Source organism: Chiloscyllium plagiosum, chromosome 14 (assembly GCF_004010195.1).
Source record: "Chiloscyllium plagiosum isolate BGI_BamShark_2017 chromosome 14, ASM401019v2, whole genome shotgun sequence".
Taxonomy (NCBI): domain Eukaryota; kingdom Metazoa; phylum Chordata; class Chondrichthyes; order Orectolobiformes; family Hemiscylliidae; genus Chiloscyllium; species Chiloscyllium plagiosum.
In genome coordinates, this window is record NC_057723.1 from 49,012,032 (window position 1) to 49,033,383 (window position 21,352).

The 21,352-nt window shown below is 42.8% G+C and overlaps 1 long non-coding RNA gene across 1 annotated transcript; it reads right to left on the bottom strand.

Moving 5' to 3' along the window:
• Nucleotides 1–209: 209 nt before the first annotated feature.
• Nucleotides 210–20,844, bottom strand: LOC122556706. Its single transcript, XR_006313624.1, has 3 exons — nucleotides 20,713–20,844; nucleotides 20,409–20,464; nucleotides 210–306 (listed from the first exon to the last, which is right to left on the bottom strand). It is a non-coding gene; the product is annotated as an uncharacterized LOC122556706 (long non-coding RNA).
• Between the last annotated feature and the right edge of the window lie 508 nt (nucleotides 20,845–21,352).

Here is a 21,352-nt window from a genome sequence, read left to right on the forward strand (position 1 = left end):
CATTCGAGCTAGGAAGTGGACCAGCAATTAAGATTGCTGCAACCTCCTGTCAACTTTCAAATAAAGTTTTTTTTTTCTGGAGAAAATTTGTTCTAAGATCCACTCCAGTCTCCATTGATCAAAAGATATTTAAACTATGACTATGGATAATATATTCCAGAAATTCCAAGCAACTCAGTCAAGTAGTTTTTATTTCTCTCTGCTGATTTGTTGTGTTTGAAATTCGTGGCCCTATAGGTTCAAAAAGGAACGTTAAGTTGTGTTGTCTCGTTTAGGGGATAAAATCCTCAAGCAGAACTTCAAAATCTGCAACAAATTAGCACACAAATAAATTAATGATAACATTGATATACATTTTCATATGGAATTTGTGTTGCAGACGTTTCTAGGTGACAGCCTCAGTGCTTGGGAGCCTCCTGTGAAGCGCTTTTGTGATGTTTCCTCCGGCATTTGTAGTGGTTTGAATCTGTCGCTTCCGGTTGTCAGTTCCAGCTGTCCGCTGCAGTGGTCGGTATATTGGGTCCAGGTCAATGTGCTTATTGATTGAATCTGTGGATGAGTGCCATGCCTGTGTCCATGGAACGAGGCTATGCCACAACCGAAAGGACTAGCCACACTACCATACATCAAGAGCATTTCCGAACTGACAGCCAGACTACTACGATCACTAGGACTCATAACAGCACACAAACCAAACAGCCACTCTCAGACAACAACTCACCAGAACGAAGGATACCCAGCATGAGCAAAACCAATGTAGCGTACAAAATCCCATGCAAGGACTGCACAAAACACTACATAGGACAAACAGGAAGACAGCTAACAATCTGCATCCATGAACACCAACTAGCCACGAAATGACACGACCAGCTATCCTTAGTAGCTACACACGCAGATGACAAGCAACATGAAGTCAACTGGGACAACACACCCAATATACCGGCCACTGCAGCGGACAGCTGGAACTGACAACTGGAAGTGGCAGATTCAAACCACTACAAATGCTGGAGGAAAGATCACAGAAGCGCTTCACAGGAGGCTCCCAAGCACTGAGGATGTCACCTAGACAGAGGATGAAACGTCTGCAACACAAATTCCCAGCTCGGCGAACAGAACCACAACAACGAGCACCCAAGCTACAAATCTTCTCACAAACTTTGAATTTACATATGGATTCCATAGCTCAAATGGTTACATGGATAAAATGTTTCTACCTTTGCCATATATGGAAGCTTGTTTACCACAAAATCCTGTAACTCTGTTCATAGTTACACAATGTGAGATCACAATTACATAGTGTCTGGAGTATTTCCTGTTACATCTCCTACATGGAATAGTTACCACAATCTGCCATTCTGCTTGTGGTATATTGCAGACTTACTGCAAAGTCAAACCTCAAAGCGAATAGCCAGAAATATTTCCTTCAGATTGATCAATTATCATAAGGGAACATGAACTGCAGTTTTTTTTCCCCCTCAAACATTTGCATTTTTAAAAGTAGTGACAGGAATGCAGAGTACTGGGCTAATGGTAAAATTCTTGGCAGTGTGAATGAACAGAGAGATCTTGGTGTCCAGGTGCTTAAATCCCTGAAAATTGCCACGTAGGTTGATAGGATAGTTAAGAAGGAATATGATGTGTTGGCATTTATTGATGGGGGGTTTGAGTTTCAGTCACGAGGTCATGCTTCACAGGTCAGCGCAACATCAAGGGCTGAAAGGCCTTTACTCCACTGTAACGTTATATCTGCAAATACAAATTCACCCCATAGACTAATGTGTGTGTTCCTGTATGTGGGAGAGAGTGAGAGAGTGTGTGTATGTGTACCTGTGAGAGAGTGTACAGTGTAGTGGGGTCACCTGCAGTGTGAAATGAACCCAAGATCCCAGTTGAGGCTGTCCTCATGGGTACCAAACTTAGTTATCAGCCTCTGCTCAGTGACTCTGCATTATTGCATAGCCTGAAGTCTGCCTTGGAGGATGGTCACTCAAAGATCCAAGGCTGAATGTCCCTGACTGCTGAAGTGTTTCCCGACTGGGAGGGAACATCCCTGACAGGCAACTGTTGTGTGGTTACATGACACTGTGATCTTTTACTATAAATTATGTGACCTATGATCCGGCCCCACTAGCTGACTGGGTGGCACGGTGGTACAGTGTCTAGCACTGCTTCCTCACAGTGCCAGAAACCAGGGTTCAATTCCCACCTCAAGCAACGGTCTGTGTGGAGTTTGCACATTCTTCCCGTGTCTGTGTAGGTTTCCTCTGGGTGCTCTGATTTTCTCCCACAGTCCAAAAATGTGCTGGTCAGGTGAATTGGCTATGCTAAATTGCCCATAGTGTTAGGTGCATTAGTCAGAGGGAAATGGGTCTGGGTGGTTTACTCTTAGGTGAAGGGGTAAATGTAGGGGAATGGGTCTGGGTGCGGTGCTCTTTGGAGGGTTGGTGTGGACTTGTTGGGCTAAAGGGCCTGTTTCCACACTGTAAGTAATCTAATCTCTGACAAAGGAGCAGTGCTCTGAAAGCTTTTACTTCTAAATAAACCTGTTGGACTATAACCTGGTATTATGTGATATTTTAACTTTGTCCACCCCAGTCTAACACTGGCAACTCAACATCATACATTTGAAAGTTCTTGTCTAATACCATCAGAATTGGCCTTTCCTGAGGGATTGTTCAGTGAAGCTATATGGATGGAAATACGAAGGAGTTGATCACTTTGATGGGATTGTACTATAGGCCTCCCAATAGTCAGCAGGAAATTGAGGAGCAAATATGTAGGGAGATCACAGATCAATACAGTTGTAATAATAGGGAATTTTAACTTTCCAAATATAGACAGAAAATGGTCTAGAGTTAGAGGCTTGGATGGGAAAGAATTTGTTAAGAGTGTTCAGAAAAACCTTCATGATCAATACGTAGACAACCCTACTAGAGAAGGGGCAAAACTCAGCCTCCTGTTGGGTAATAAGGCAGGGCCAGTGACTGAAGTATTACATTGGAGAGCACTTTGGGACCAGTGACCATAATCCTGTTCATTTTAAATGAATTATGGAAAAGGATAGTTCTTTTCCACAAGTTAAAATTTTAAATTGGGGCATGGCAAGGCCAATTTTGTTGGCATTGGACGGGAACTTTCAAACGTTGACTAGGGGAGGCTGTTCACAGGGAAAAGTGGGAGGCTTTCAAAAGCAAGATAACAAGTGTTGAAGGCTAACATGTTCCTCGAGATATTGAGGCTCTGGTCAAGAGTAAGAAGAAGGCTTATGACAGGGATAGGCAGCTTGGGATCAAGTGAACCCCTTGAAGAGTAGATGGGGTGTGGGAGAACACCTTAAAAAAGAGCAAAAAGAGACATGGGATGGCTTAGGTAAATAAGGTAGAGGAGAATCCATAGAGATTCTACAAGAATATTAGGGGAAAGGAATAAGTAGAGAGAATAGGGGCCCTTAAAGCTCAATGTGGCTATCTATGTGTGAAGTCACAGGAGATGGGTGAGATCCTAAACAAATATTTTGCATCAGTATTTACCATGGAGAAAGAATGGAAGCTAGGGAACTCGGAAATAAATAATGAGTTAAAAAGAGTACATATTACAGAAAGGAGGAGATTGAGTCCTCAGATACACAAATGTAGATAAATCCCCGGGACCTGATCAAGTGTATCCCAGGACATTGTGAAAAACTAGGAAAGAAATTACAAGGCTCTTGGTAGAGATATTTATGTCATTGTCAGCACAGGTGAGGTGCTGGAAGACAGGAGGGTGGCTAAGGTAATGCCATTATTCAAGAAAGAGTTCAAGGAAAAGCCAGGAAACTAGCCTATTGTCAGTGGTGGGTAAGTTGTTGGAAGGCATTCTGAGAGATAGGATCTACATGCATTTGGAATAGCAAAGACTGATAAGAGAAAGTCCTCATAGTTTTGCAGATAACAAATTATATCTCTCAAATTTGAATTTTTGAGGAGGTGACTAAAAAGAAAGATGAAGGCAGAATGCAAGACGTTGACTACATGGCGTTTTGGCAAGGCCTTTGACAAGGTTTCACATGGTAGACTGGTTATAAGGTTAGATCACATGGGATCCAGGGAGAGCTAGCCACTTAGATACGAAAATGGCTTAATGGTAGGAGACCAAGGGTGGTGGTAGAGGGTTGTTGTTCATACTGGAGGCCTGTGATCACCAATGTGCCACAAGGATTGGTGCTTGGCCCATTCCTGTTTGTCATTTATAAAGGAGGCATGGTTTATAAATTTGCAGTTGACAGCAAAATTGTTGGTATAGTGGACAGTGAAGGTTATCTAAGAGTACAATGTGATTTTGATCAACTGGGCCAGTTGACCGAGGAATAACAGATGGAGTTTAATCCAGACAAATGTGAGGTGATGCATTATGGTAAGACAAATCAGGGCAGTTAATGGTAGGACCTTGGGACATGTTGTGAAACAGAGACCTAGGGGTGACAGGTGGACAGAGTGGTGAAGGTGGTTCGGCATGCTTGCCTTCATCAGTCAGAGCATTGAGTCTAGGATTTGGGAGGTCATTGCTGAGGCCACTTTTAGAATACTGGGTTCAATTCTGACCATGAATTTGTTAAGGCCACATTTAGAATATTACATACACTTCTGGTCGCCCTGCTGTCGGAAGGATGTTAGTAGACTGGAAAGGGTGCAAAAAAGATTTAGAAGAATGTTACTGAGACTGAAAAGTTTGAGGTATAAGGAGGGGCTGGGTAATCTCAGACTTTATTCCCTGGAACATAGGAAGCTAAGGGGTGACCTTACAGAGGTTTATAAAATCATGAGGGGCAGAGATAAGGTGAATAGCAACAGTCTTTTCCCCAGGATAGGAGACTCTAAAATGAAAGGCAGAGGATTAAAGTGAAAGGGAAAAAAAGAGTTAAAAGAGACCTGCAATCCAACTTTTTCATAAAGAAGGTGGTGCATGTATAGAATAAGCTGCCAGAGGAAGTGGTAGAACAGAGTACAATTACAACATTTAAAAGACCTTTGACAGATACATGGATAGGAAATGTTTAGAGAGATAGCAAATGCAGGCAAATGATTTGATCTATTTGATTTATTATTGTCACGTACCAAGATACAGTAAAAAGTATTGCATTGTGTGCTAACCAGACAAATAATACCTTACATAAATACATATGGGTATGAGAACACAATGCAGAATATAATTGTTACGTCGACAGAGAAAGTGCAGAGAAAGATCAACTCTAATATATGAGAAGTCCATTGGGAGTCATTCAGCTTAGGAAACCTGGTCAGCATGAGTTGGGCCAAACAGTCAGTTTCCATGTTGTTTGCCTCTATGACTATTTACTTATCTTCATACATTTGAGTACCAAGGTTGCTAATACTGTATTCACTTTCCTGAATCAGGCTAATCTCAATGAATGAAGTGCTTGAAAAGATCTAATTAAGTTCATGTTACAATAAACTGCACTTAAAGCACAAGCTTGGAACAGGAAATTTCCCCATAAAGTAAATTTGCCACAACTAATTAAATTAATTTTGTCAAAATAAATTAGAAGTTATGACAATTTACCATAGATGTAAGAATAAAGATTTATGGCAAATTGCTGCAGATGCAGAATTTTGAGTTGAGTAATTTAACTCAATAGTCTTTATCTTTACTATCAGCAGGATTAAACTGCTGGTCAGACAACTTCCCTTACTCATCCCCAGGCGATCTAATGTAAACAATTGCTCCCTTCTCAAATAATATTTGGCCTCCCTTTCTCAATACATTTTGTCCCCTTTTTCCTTGACTATGCTTCAACCTCCTTTTTCTTGAGAAGTCATTTTACGGGCTATTACCACAAATGCCTGTCCATCTTTCTCATAATTCTATGTTTGAACATATACAATCATTTTATCTTGTTATATCACTAAAAATGCAAGAGTTACCATTATGAATAGCATATAATGTGAATGTGAGCTTGGCTCACTCTGTATGCTTTGCAACATTTAATCACAACATGTTCCATTGCGAGAGTGGTTGAACTCAGAAAACAGTGCCATGCTGAATGAGTGCTGGAATAATGTACTAAAAGCATCAGAAGAGTGATACACTTTGTAAGCTGATGGCACAGAAATCTTTGGAATGGTATATTAGCTCAGTGCTGGTACCATCTATTATTATGCGAGGGCACAATAAAATGACCGGGGCAGTTGATGAGGCTAATGAAAGAGGCCCCACAGGCCCTGTGAAGTGGGCCTTTGCAATGATGCAGACACAACAGTTTATGGACAAGCCATCATTGTGGTGTGACTTGGCAAACTACTAGGAGGCTGCTTTTCCAGCACCACTCTAATCTTGACTATAGCTTACTGGTGTCCATTCAAGCCGATGAAAGGTGAACTAGTCTTAGGCAGTCTATGACAATACACTGCAAAGCCTTAAGTACTCATACCTTATATACACCTGAAGTCACATACACATACTCAATTCTAGTCTTGTCAACTTAAAAATCATTTGTCAAACAGATGTCTCAGCATCAATTTCTCAATCAGACATTTCTTTTATTCATCCAACACCCCTCTTCTTTCAATGAGGATGCAGACCAGGCCGCATGTTTGATTCAATCACCAATTCCTTGGCTTGGCCCTTTGCCCAAATCTCATTATTTAGCCTATCTAGTGTATATCTGCTAATCTTCTGTTTTGTCTCATTTTGCTTACAGCTTATTTCACAAAGTCATTTTTAACATCAACTGTAATCCTTTCAGTGCCCCTTTTTGAACTTTGGCCTAGCCCAATGCAGCCAGTATCAAGGATTTCCCCTTTCCCCTTATGTGCACAGAGGGGGCAGATATTGAGATTTGGGTTGCATAGACACATGGTTATACCACCCATACAGGTTGAACCTTCAATACAGACTCTTGCCTCATCTATCCAGCCACTGAATTCCTCCAAATCCTATATTCCTTGCCACATCTTTTGCATTCTGGAAGTGCAGTACACCAAATATGATGAGTACAAAGAACCAATACTATGGAGTTGTTGAGTCGTAGAGATATACAGCACAGAAACAGATCCTTTGGTCCAATTCAAACATGCTGATCAGATATCCGAAATAAATCTAGTCCTATTTGCCAGTATTTGGTCCATATCCCTCTAAACCATTCCTATGCATATACCTATCCAGATGCCTTTTAAATGTTGTAATTGTACTAGTCTCCCACCAACTGGGCAAGAACCAAAACAAAGGAAATTATCCCCATCCATAGGGGTAGCTGTACATTTGATCTCCAATTCCAAAGATCCTTCCACAGTAGTGATATGTATTTTCCTCATATAATCAACCAGTCTTCTGGTTTGCTGCTGCAGTATCCACCATGTAGTATGCAATCTCTGGATCTCATATTGATTAACTGTAAGGTATTCAGGCAGCATTAGGTGTTCATAACAGAACTAGCTGAGATACTGTGTCAACTTTATTAGCTTGGATAGGTGACTGGCTGATGGACAGAAGACAGACAGTCAGGATAAAGGGAAATTTTTCTGGATGGCAAGATGAAACTAGTGGGCTGCCACAGGATTCGGTCCTTGGGCTCCAGCTGTTTACAATCTACATTAATGACTTAGATACAGGGATAGATGGCTCTATAGGCAAATTTGCAGATGACAAAACTTCCAGAGAGTATAGGCCTAAACTGTCCAATCTTTCTTCTTACAACAAACACTTCATCTCTGGCATCAATCTAGTGAACCTAGATTGGTAAATTGCAATGAGGAAATAAGAACCTTACAAATAGATATAGATAGATTAGGAGAGTGGGCCAAAATGTAGCAGATGGAGTTTAACGTGGATAAGTGTGAGGTCATGCAACTTGTTTGGAAAAAATGGGAAGGAGACATTTTATCTAAATGGGGAGAGACTTCGGGGTACTCCACCACTGATCTGGGTGGCCTCATTCATGAGTCACAGAAAAATAGTATGCAGGAAAAGCAGATGATAAAGAAAGTGAATGGAATGTTGGCTTTTATAGCTAAAAGAATAGAATATGAAAGGTAAGGAACCATTGTTGCAACTATACAAGGTATTGGTGAGATGGCACCTGGAGTATTATGCATAGTTTTGGTTCACCTATTTGAGGAAAGATGGAGTGGCAGTTCAGAGGAGCTTCACTAGATTGATCCCAGAGATGGGTTCGTCATAAGAAGAAAGAATAAACAGTTTAGGCCTATACTGTCTGGAATTAAGAAGAATGGGGAGAGATCAAGAGGTACTCAAGATGATAAAAGGTTTGGATAAAATCGATGTGGAGCAGATGTTTCCTCTTGTGGGGCATTCTAGGATGAGAGGTCATAGTCTCAGGATAACGGGTAACAAATTTTAAACAGAGTTGAGGAGAAACTACTTAGTGTCAGAGTTGAAGACAGAAACTAACTAAAGAAGAAATACTTACAGAATACAACATCGTGGTACACCACTTCCAGAAACAGCTATCTCTGCTTCCATAGAGCTCAAGAAACAGTCTTTTCAGGCTTTTGTTGTACATGTCATCCAGATTATAAAAACTGCTGTACCTGTTGTTCTGGGAGAGACGGCATGGTCAAGTCCCGCGGTTAGGATCAGAATCACACTGCCCCTCCCTCTCAATTTAAGTAAAAGGGCAGTACAAAGATCTGGGTGTTCTTGTACACCAGTCAATGAAGGTAAGCATGCAGGTACAGCAGGTCGTGAAGAAGGCTAATAGCATGCTGGCCTTCATAACAGGAGGGATTGAGTATAGAAGCAAAGAGGTTCTTCTGCAGCTGTACAGGGCCCTGGTGAGAACACACCTGGAGTACTATGTGCAGTTCTGGTCTCCAAATTTGAGGAAAGACATTCTGGCTATTGAGGGAGTGCAGCGTAGGTTCACGAGGTCAATTCCTGGAAACTTGTTCACCCAGAGAGTGGTGGCTGTGTGGAATGCTCTGCCCCAGAGGGCAGTGGAGGCCCAGTCTCTGGATTCATTTAAGAAAGGAGTTGGATAGAGCTCTCAAAGATAGTGGAATCAAGGGTTATGGAGATAAGGCAGGAACAGGATACTGATTAAGGATGATCAGCCATGATCATATTGAATGGTAGTGCAGGCTCAAAGAGCAGAATGGCCTACTCCTGCACCTATTGTCTATTGTCTATTGACTTAATAAATTAGATTGACTGGCTTCTAAATTTGAGTTTTATTAATTTTACTACAACAAACTTGCGATGCGAGCAGGATCCTGTTCACGGTTCTGGGTAGGGTGGCCACATCCTGGGAGTCACGGCAAGATATCGGACAAAAGCAGATCAAACTACAGAAGCTGTTGATCTGGTAAGAGTGAATGAGAGAATGTCTGTTGTGTGGTCTCTGAGCTGATTGTGTGATTGTTCCTGCCTGAGATAAAAGCCTAGATTAAATAAGCGGGATACAAAGAAATGATCACTCCCTAAAACAGGGTATTGCCAGACTCCGATAGGAACGATTCCGGGTGAAACACGACCGGTGGGAAAACACTCAGCAGTCGTGGCTGGTGGGTAAACGTGATTGACCGACAGAGGATCTGAGAGTATAAACCTATCAGTGTCATGGCAGGACAGGGAGATCAATGGGGACCCCCCGGGGACTCTCATTAACCAGTATATGAGAGACAGACATTCACTCATTAGAGAGATGAGAAAGAGTTCCCAGACGCTAGATCAACAGTGAAATTGGCTTTTGGATGTAAAGAAAGATAAGACCAAGAAAATAGATGTCCTTTTGGTCCATCAATGGGCTGGCCTCATAGGTCAGACTTTGGAATCCACAAAGAAATGGACCAGGGAGAAACAAATGCTTCAATCCCGACTAAGAGAACTGGAAAATCAGTTTCTGGAGGATAGTCAATGGGGATCATTACCACCTTATAATGCCCGGGAGGGCCTGGTCACACTGCCTGACAACCCTCCCAAAGAATTAACTCCACCCCAGTAACTCACAGTGGGGAAGGAGCTATTGCGAATGCAGAATATAAGCTGTTTACACCAGGTGAATTGCCACAGATCATAACTTCCCTGGGTCGCTAACAGCCCCGCAGAAATAACGCAAAGTTTTGGGCTGAATTAGATACCATCTGGGTGGGCCACCAACTACATGTAAGGGATATCCACCAACTGGTCCAGGCTGCAAGCCCACAGGGCAAGTGGCGTCTCTTATCTGATGGTCTGACATAGCCGATGCTGCACAGCAACGAAGTCAAGATTATAGGAGAGGTGGATGGACCCGGGCACCCCTGTTAAAGCAGATATAGAGGACCAGCAGGAACCCTTTGGGATACTTAAGGCTGAAATTCAGCATGTTCTGGAGAAACCACCCACCAATTGGGCAAAAATAACAAACACCAAGCAACAGAAGAGGGGGGACTCCGAATATGGGGAATGACTTGTTAGGGTCTACCAAGAATGCTCAGGGATTCCCTCAGACAGACCACTCTGACTGGGCATTCATTCAGGCTTTCAAGAACGGGCTATCTCATGCACACCAGGCAGTCCCAAAAATTAGGGTTGCCATTCTCCAAGACTATGACACCCTGGTGGAATGGGCAACAGGCGTTAAGGAGGACACAGAAGGAAAACCAAGGTGCCATCACAAAGACAAAATCCAGACCCATGTGTCACAATTGTGACAAGACGGGCCAATTTGTTCGGGATTGTAGGGGGAGGGAACAGAACAATAGGAAGCCCACTTGTGTCTGTCAATACTGGGGCAAAAGGGGCCACTCAGAAGACACTTGGGAAAAACACGGCAAATCAAACAACACTGAGAATACATTGGACTGATATCTGGCAGCCCCCATGGGCACGGGTGATAAGGAGGGAAGGATTTACATGTCTGCATTGGTAGAGGGCAGATAGTGGACACGGGAGCTTCCATATCTAGTAGTGACCTACCCCTGCCCACAACTAACAAAATGATTTATGTGAAGGGGATTAATCGACAACAAACGCCTGTGTACTGAGTGAAACCACTGGTAGAAATCAATTACCTGTATATGCTGATGTAATTTTATGTGTGTAAAAATAATGAAGGAACTATTATGGGAATTGATTTAATGGAGTACAAAGTCCTTATAGACTGTGGGAAGGGTGAATTAATCTGGCCCCATCCCACTGGGAGAAAGGAAAGAATGTGGACTTATGCGAGCCAATTGAGCACTGTCCAAATCACCTCCTCTATGGGACGTGATTGGCAGCTCGATGACAATGGCTTTGGGACCATTTGTGCCTCCTCCCCAGGGGTTTGGGCAGAGACTAAATTAGATATAGGCATGATTACAATCAACTCTGTAGTTGTGGAGGGTCCGGAACACAAGCCGCACCTCCAATACTCCATAAAACCTGAAGCCAGAAGGGCAGTTGTGGAAATTGTGAAAGGATTAGTGGAAAGGGGAATTCTTCGAGATACTTTGACCACTACTAATTCCCCCATGTAGCCATCATTAAACTATCAGAAGATACTGTCTCACGATCGATTATATGGCCCTAAACAGGGTCACTCCTAAATTACACCCTATAGTCGCCAGTCCATCCACAATCTTGAATGGGCTCTTACAAAATCTTTACAGTACTGGATATTGCGAATGAATTCTGGTCTATCCCCCTCCATTGTGATTCCCAAGATAAGTTTGCATTTACCGTTGGGGATAAACAGAATACTTGATCGAGACTTTCCCAGGGATTCCATAATAGTCCAGCCATCTTTCACCATGTAATGAGTGAGGTACTCAGGGAGATCAACTTGCCCCCACGATAGTATAATACTCCAATATGTCGATGACATCCTCCTGGCTTCTGAATCCAAACCAAAACTTTAGAAGGTGCTTGCAGGACAGAGGATTAAAAGCCAGCCCAAAGAAAACTCAAATTGGGAAAACTAGAATTTTTTACTTGGGACTCAAGGCGTGGAAGAAATGCTTGCAGACAGGAAAACAACTATACAACAGATGCCACGGCCCGTGACAATCTGTGGTGTGAGAAAGGTCTTGAGCTTGTTTAATTACTGCAGCAATTTTATCCCTGAACCCATACGATTGGTAAAAGGGGGTCAACCTGCAATGGACCCTGTTCGACTCCTATACAAAACTGAAAGCAGAATTAATGTCAGCACTGGGACTGGGATTACCAGATGCTAGTAAAGACTTTGACACTTACTAAAACAAAGAGGGAGGTTTTTACTCGGCAGTAGTACCCCAGCTCCATGGCAATAAACTGCGACCTATTGGGTATTACTGTATTGCGGAGGGTTCCGTAGTGATCGGCTTGTCCAGATGTATAGCTGCTTTAGGCTGTGTCACGTGAGCTGTGAGGGTCAGTGAGCCCATTGTGATGACAAGGAATATAGGCTTACATACCAAACACACTCTCGTGGAAATGTTAAATACGGGCAAATTACGCACAGTTTCTAACATGAAAAGAGCAAAACAGGAGGCTGTTCTTTTGCCACCAACCAAATCCATTACCATTGTATGAGACACTTGAAAAAACCCAGTGGAAGGGATGTTAGGTGATGGTGAACCACAGGTGTTTGGGAATGTGTACGATAAAGTAGAGGAAAGTGGGATAAAGGATGTACCCATGGAGGCACCAGATGAGACCCTGTTTGTGGATGGCTCACGTAAATATGTAGACGGTTTGCCACGAACGGGATGGGAAGTAGTGAACGCAGAACTACAAGTTGTCCGAGCGGGGAAAATAGAGGGAGGCCTGTCAGCTCAAGTGGTAGAGTTAGTGGCTCTCACCCAGGCCTTCACAGAGACGACAGGGAAGAGGGCTAACATTTAACTGATAGTAGATATGCATTCAGGATTGTCCACGATTACATGACTTTTTGGGGAAGATGGTGTTTTGTCACCACAGGGGGCACCCTTGTCAAGCATGGGCAGATAATAAAGACCTTACTGTTGGCCAGCAAACTTCCATTGGAGGCTGCAGTGTTGAAGGTCAAGGCCCACCAGAGAGAACCAGATAAACAGAATCCAGAGTGGCACATTTTTAAGGGGAACCAGACTGCTGACAAAGCTGCTCAATCACTTCTAGAGACATAAGACATCCATCCTTTCTCTGCCACATTTGCTGAGGACAGCCCCATCATAAGCATGACTCAACTGCACGCTGATACCCCTGTGGGTGAATGTGCCAGGTGGAAGGCTCAGGGGGTCACATCAGATAAGCAAGGTGTCTGGAGATTGAATGACAAGGTCCTGGCCCCCACGTGCATCCAACATACATTTATACAATAACACCATGGCATTTCCCATGTGGGACGTGATGCTATGATAACCAGCAGGAAAGGAATGATGGTTGAAGGGCACGGGCAGACATTTAGCTTGATTCCGTCACTGCTGTGTGACGTGTGCCCAGCACCAACTCAAGCAGGCCATTAAAATTAGAATAGGGCACGAGCTACGTCCAAAGGGGACTTGGGAGCATGTATAGGTAGATTTTACAGGACCTCTTCCCTAACCCCACGGGAGGACATATTGCCCTGCAATTATTGACTAATTCACCAGGTGGGCCGAGGCCTATCCTACCTAGAACTGCTCACTAACATTGTAGCAAGAATTTTATCCGAGGAGATGATTCCCAGGTGGGAGATGTCATCCCAGATTGACTCCCACCAGGGGACCCACTTTACTGGAAAAGTTGTAAAAATCATGTGTCAGCTAATGGGCATTAAACAGAAATTTCATATACCCTACCATCCACCATGTTCTGGCGTGGTGGTGGAGTGAATGAACAGAACTCTTAAAACTTCCCTTGCAGGACTCTGACAAACACTGGACTGAGGGCCTGCCTGCTATACTCTTGCAACTTTGGTCCACCACAAGCTGGTCAACTGGTTTGGCCCTTTATGAGTTGATGACAGGTAGGGCAATGCAACTGCCCGGGTCCATCATCATGAGGGGTGCCGATGTTTGCTCTCTCCACAATAGAATATGTCACTATGTGCTCGAACTGAGCGCCCAGCTGAAGATGCTAAAACAGTTAGGGACAAACAGAATGGGTCGGATGAACAGAAGCAATTAGAGGATTGTCCGGAAGTTCCATCAGTGGATAGTAAGGTTATGGATCAGACTCTACTCTTAAACTGGGCTTCGCCCCTAAGTGATCCCTATGAGGTTATTAGGGGTCACCTGTGCGTCTGTATTGACATGCGAGGGAAGGGGGCCTGGAAACACTGGTCACAACTGAAGAAATATACATATTTCCGAAGGAATTGTGCCAGCCTAGGTACTGTTCACCAGAGAACATGTTAATACTTACCTATATATGTCCTATATGCATGTGCATACCTCTAAATGCTGGGACTGTACTCAGATCCCTGCACACTAGTGGGGGGATTCCCCTGAGACCTATTCTGTTTAATAAATCAGAAACGGCAGAATGATGGTTGGACCAGGACGGATCCTCACCATTATTCTTTTTTTTCGTGGGGGGGGGGGGGGGGGGGGGGGTGGCGTAGGGAGAGCTAGGTCTGACAGAGAATCTCACGGGTCATTCATGCGAGGCCCTGACCGGCCCATTTATGCTGCCAATAATAAGGTCACCTGGGAGACCACGGATTATAACATGCAAAACTATAAAGGCTGGTTCCAGCTTCACTACAACCTTTCACATATACCCCTGGCTCTGTCCCTCAAACGCCACAGGTGAAGGGATGCCCAAGGGGCCTATTTCCTTTAAATGTAATTGTCTATCTGTGTGGAATGCTGGAACCCGTGAGTGTCCCCATTCCCTGCTCCTTACCCCATCCGGCCACTGATCTTTCTGGAAGTATTCTGAGCCTTGAGATTCTCAACATGACTACAGGTAAAACGTTCAAAACTATTTGGTCCGCAATTCAGACCGATTACCTGAGGACTTATAATGGAAAGTATTTTGACCAAGGCCGACCCTTGGCTCCCTCCAAATTGGTCCGGACTTTGCTACCTTGCCAGTGTGGTCCCTTTTGTTTGCCATTACAGTTGCCTCCACCGCCATCCCTAACTACACCTACTTCGATCCAAATGGTCCACCACTGATACTGAGCGATTCTTTATGATCGCCTTTCCTGCCTATGGGACTGCTATGGCTGCTCGGGAACTCACCAATATGGCATCGACCTTGGAAAAGCTGGCTAATGAGACTGCCAGCTGTTAGCACTGCCATCTCCAATGTGTCAGCTGAGGTGATTGTCACCAGTACTGTTGCGCTGTTTGGCCCTTGACTATTTGCTAGCAGCACAAGGTGGCACCTGTACTGTTATTGTCCCTGAGTATTGCACATACATTCTGGACGTTTCAGACAATATAACTAACCTAGAGGATCACATCCGCCTGGAGGCTGATAAGATCTGGCAGGAAGGGAAATAGTTTCATGATTATAATCCCCTGGGGTGGCTAGGATGGCTACAAGGCGGTACATGGGGCTTGTACCTTTTGCCTGCCATCATAGTGTTCATTGTTATTGTCATCGCTTGTTGCATTATTATGGCTGTCCTTAACTCATGTTGTAAAGTTTTGACAGCGAAAATTATGCTGGGTGCTAGCCTCCATGTTGAGTCGCCTGGACATCACTCCCTTTCTGGCCCCACTGATGATTACTGGATGTAGGTGGTCTGTTCGTTATGCTCCCACATGTCTTGAATCACAAGGGTGACTGAAGACAGAAACTAACTAAAGGAGACATACTTATAGAATATAACATCGTGGTATGCCATTCCCGGAACCAGCTATCTCTGCGTGAGCATGCACAGAACACAACATCGTGGTACACTGCTCCCAGAAACAACAATTTCTGCGTGCTCACGCAGAACACAAGAAACTGCCTTTTGCGGGCTTTCATTGTACACATCATTCAGATTATAAAAACTGTTGTTCAGGGAGAGATGGAGTGGTCAAGTCCTGTGGTTAGGGTCAGAATCACGCTGCCCCTCCCAAAAGCTTTTGATTTAATAAGTTTGATTTTGTGCTTCTAAACTTGATTGACTTGCTCCTAAATGTAAGTTTTATTAATATTACTACAGAGTCATGGAGATGTATAGCATTGAAACAGAACCTTTGGTCCAACTTGTCCATGCTTACCAGATATCCAAAATTAATCTAGTCCCATTTGCCAGCACTTAGCCTATATTCCTCTATATCCTTCCTATTCATGTACTCATCCTTTTAAATTTGTAATTATACCAGCCCTCACCACTTCCTCTGGCAGCTCATGTCAAACATGCACCATCCTTTGCGTGAAAAAGTTGCCCCTTACATCCCTTTTAAAACTTTCCCCTCTCACCCTAAACCTATGCCCTCTAATTTTCATGGACTAAGCCAGACCACTCAAAATATTCTTAAGCAGGCAGCTCAGATCATAACTTTGCAATTTGTTTTGGTAAGTGTATAATGAAAATTACCCGGATTAAGTTCGCTAGGTTGACTACTAGATTTTAAAACAGATAAAACATTATTTACAAAATTACACAATGAAACACAGAACAGAATAAAGAACCCCTACAGAACTCAATCTAGCCAGCTAGATTTAATTGTGCTGTTCCTAATATACACAACAGCCCCAATAAGCAAACTCCCTTTAAAAACCAGTGTAAATGGAACACATACTTACAGGTTGAAGTTGAAGGGCAGAAAAGGGAGGGAGAGAGTTTCCATACAGCTCCTTGTTGAGTTTCTCACCAGATCAAGACTGAACTAAAATCTGTTTGGCTCAACCAGAGAGCTGACCACTCCCCTTTCTTTATGCAGGTCACTTCTAAAACATGACCATTTTGGCCTGAAGTCTCACCTGTTTACATGTACACAAAAGGCCTCTCAAAATCCTTTTCATCTCTGTACCAAACTAGAATGATCAGAGCCCAGCCTGGTTTATTACCCATCTGACAAAAAATCAAGGACAGAGTCTCCTTGAGCCAAGGTACAGCTTTTAAAACATAAGGGACTAGTTTTGTGACATAGTTCTGGACTCCCCCAACCCAGAGAAAAGACCTTGCTTATTTACCCTATCCATGCCCCTCATGATTTTGTAAACCTCTATAAGGTTGCACCTCAGCCTCCAACAATCCAGAGAAAACAACCCCAGCCTATTCAATTTCTCCCTGTAGCTCAAATAATCTAACCCTGGCAACATCCTTGTAAATCTTTTCCGAACCCTTTCAAATTTTACAATATCCTTCCGATAGTAAGGAGGCCAGAATTGCACGCAATATTCCAAAAGTGGCCGAAACAATGTCCTGTACAGCCACAACATGACCTCCCAACTTGTATACTCAATGCTCTGACCAAAAAAGGAAAGCATACCAAATGCCTTCTTCACTATCATACCTACCTGAGACTCCATTTTCAAGGAACTATGAACCTGCATTCCAAGGTCTATTTGTTCAGCCATAATCCCCAGGACCTTACCATTAAGTATATAAGTGCTGCCCTGATTTGCCTTTCCACAATGCAGCACCTCACATTTATCTAAATCAAACTCCATCTGCCACACCTCAGCCTATTGACAACTTCTTCCAAATGTTTGTGAATCTGTGGAAGTCTCTACCTCAAAGTGCGATGGATGCTGGGACAGTGAGTAAATTTAAGAAAGCGTTAGACAGATTTTTATTTGGTAATGGGTTGAAGGGATATGGGGAGAAGGCAGGAAAATGTAGGTGAGGAGTATATCAGCCATGATCAAATAGCAGAGCAGACTCAATGGATTCAATGGCCTAATTCTGCTCCTATATCTGAAGAACTTATGCCAAGAGGAGTGAGGGTGTCCACCATGGCAAAAATACCAGAAGAGGTTGGGAATTACAAATCTGAAGACTGGAGGATAGCAAATGTAGTTCCCCTGTTCAAGGAGGGGAGTAGAGACAATCCTTGTAATTATAGACCAGTGAGCCTCACTTCAGTTGTTGGTAAAGTGTTGGAAAAGGTTATAAGAGATAGGATTTATAATCATCTGGAAAAGAATAATTTGATTAGGGATAGTCAGCATGGTTTTGTGAAGGGTAGGTCGTGCCTCACAAACCTTATTGAGTTCTTATAAGGTTCCCCACAGTAGGCTATTGTACAAAATGCGAAGGAATGGTATTGTGGGAGATATAGCAATTTGGATCAGTAATTGGCTTGCTGAAAGAAGACAGAGGGTGGTGGTTGATGGGAAATGTTCATCTTGGTGTCCAGTTACCAGGGGTGTACCGCAAGGGTCGGCGTTAGGCCCACTGCTGTTTGTCATTTTTATAAACGACCTGTAGAAGGGTGAGTTAGTAAATTTGCAGACGACACTAAGGTCGGTGGAGTTGTGAATAGTGACGAAGGATGTAGTAGATTACAGAGAGACATAGGTAGGATGCAGAGCTGGGCTGAGAGATGGCAAATGGAGTTTAATGCGGACAAGTGTGAGGTGATTCACTTTGGTCTGAGTAACCGGAATGCAAAGTATTGGGTTAATGGTAAGATCCTTGGTAGTGTAGATGAGCAGAGAGAGCTCGGTGTCCAGGTACACAGATCCTTGAAAGCTGCCACCCAGGTTGACAGGGTTGTTAAGAAGGCATACAATGTTTTAGCTTTTATTAATAGAGGGATCGAGTTCCATAACCTCTTCCAGAACCATGAGGTTATGCTACAGCTGTACAAAACTCTAGTGCAGCCGAGTATTGTGTACAGTTCTGGTCAACGCATTATAAGAAGGATGTGGAAGCTTTGGAAAGGGTGCAGAGGAGATTTACTAGGATGTTGCCTGGTATGGAGGGAAGGTCTTACGAGGAAAGGCTGAGGGACTTGAAGTTGTTTTCATTAGAGAGACGGTTGAGAGGCGACTTAATAGAGACATATAAGATAATCAGAGGGTTAGAAAGGGTGGACAGGGAGAGCCTTTTTCCAAGAATGGTGACGGCGAGCATGAGGGGGCATAGCTTTAATTTGAGGGGTGATAGATATAGGACAGATGTCAGAGGTAGTTTCTTTACTCAGAGAGTAGTAAGGGTATGGAATGCTTTGCCTGCAAAGGTAGTAGATTGGCCAACTTTAAGTACATTTAAGTCGTCATTGGACAAGCATATGGACGTACATGGAATAGTGTAGGTTATATGGGCTTCAGATTGATATGACAGGTCGGCGCAACATTACAGGCCCTTCGGCCCTCAATGTTCTATGTTCAAAACCCAGCCTCTCTCATTTTCGCAGGGATGAGATTAGAAGTGGTCTGTATTGCATGCATGCTCAGTTTCTTCAAGGGAGCTCCCCATTTAAGTGGCCAACTTGTTGTCCATGCTTCGGACACACCAACTAGTTTATGTATTAAAAATAGAGGGGAAAGTGAGGACTGCAGATGCTGGAGATCAGAGCTGAAAATGTGTTGCTGGAAAAGCGCAGCAGGTCAGGCAGCATCCAAGGAGCAGGAGAATCGACGTTTCGGGCATGAGCCTTTCTTCAAGAACAGATTCCTGAAGAAGGGCTCATGCCCAAAACGTCGATTCTCCTGCTCCTTGGATGCTGCCTGACCTGCTGCGCTTTTCCAGCAACACATTTTCAGCTATGTATTAAAAATACTTCACCAAAGTGCTCTCATTGATGAGTTGGACAGGGACACAGAATTCAGTTTGCAGTTCAACATGATTTTTGCATTGTAATAGTCCTTATTGAAACATGATGTGACCATTTCCCAAATTCCCACAAAAACTCTCTATCTAGCTCCGTCTGTCTGAGAAAAGATATTACCTGCAATGATTCAAATGTTTAAGCTGAGCTGTTGGAACCTCCTTCCTCTCTGACATGGGGCTGACTCTCTACAAAGGTTGGTCTCACAGGTCAGTATGAATCTTCTGGATCTTTTTGGGTTGCTGCACAGTCTTCTGCCATGAGTTGTGTTGCAAACCATTCCTACAATTGCTCAGAGTCTTCCACTGGGCAGGTGGTGTTCTTATTGCCTCTTACCCCTGACCTTCTACAACATGCTGTGGCTTTTGACCAATGGGATCAGGAGCTGGTTTCAAAACATCCAATAAGGTCGTGCCAACACCCTTCACTGTTGCCATGCTGGAAGACATGATGTCTATAACACTCAGGTAGTCAGGATGTCAAAATGTTAAATTGAAATATCACTCGAAATTGTTAACGTTTTGTCAAACATTTGCTTCACATTAACATTTTTTCCTAATTGATTCCCATTTTAGCCAGATTTTGAAGGGACAATTAGACAAACTGACACAAGATGGCAGCACAAAGCAATTTAGAAGTACTTATGAATGATTACTGGCATATGCACTGAAGTAACAGGGGAGGTGCTATTCTTAATCAGTGCCACTTAATTAGAACCACTATAAATAATATAATGTTCAATTTATATAAGCAATGCCTGGATAATTACGTCTAACTAATGGTAGACATTTCTATTTATGGTTTTGATTTTTTACAAACCTCTTTGGAATGTTCCATGTTTATTTGTCCATTTAGGTTGATTTTGTTGCACGGTTCTGATGGAGAGATGGAGAAAGGAAATGTGATACCCAAGTTTATTTCAAGCAAGATTGGATCACGTCTCTGAATCTGTAATTCCAAATATAGTCTGTATTGGAGTCAGTGGATTTATATTCATAATTTCTTTTTAATTGGTGTATTATTGATTTTCAGAAATAGAAATTGTCAGAAGCATATACAATTGTCTTAATTTGAATAGTACATAGCTAATAGAAACATTAGTAACCGCAGAATTCAAACTCACCATTTTATCTGTTAGCTCTGTAATAATTATGGATTCTATAAAATCCTCACCTATACATTACGTTTCTTGTCAATTCACACTTACTTCCTGTGAAATAAATAACAGGCTGTTCAAAAGTTGAAGGCATTATAGTGTATTTTATCACGTTGAAATCAAACTACATTTCACAGTCGTGTTTATTCAAATAATATTAAACGTTCTTTTAGTAATCAGCAAGCCCTTTATGCACAGGTTCATGCTGTCGTATATCAAATTGTTCAATTTTCCAGTGATGCAGGTATGTATAGATTCACATTATCCTTAATATTGGAACTTCTTCTTAAACTTGAAATAAAATTGACTGACCTCAGACACAAAACTCTATAAATATCTTTGTAACTTCAACTAAACACACTATTTTTTTTTCCCCAAAACAAATTGACATTTTAAATGAGCAAAAAAAAAACGTATAAACTTTCTGTACTTGCCATTTTTATATAGGTCCAGATTTTTCCCAAAATACAGAGTACGGCCATTATGGTAAAAATGGCGGAAGCGACTGGAAATCATTCATTCATTCCCTGAATGTGGCACTTTCCATTTTTGAATGCATGGGAATGCAGTCAGCTCAAAATTCATGCAGGCACAGTTTAAGGAGGCA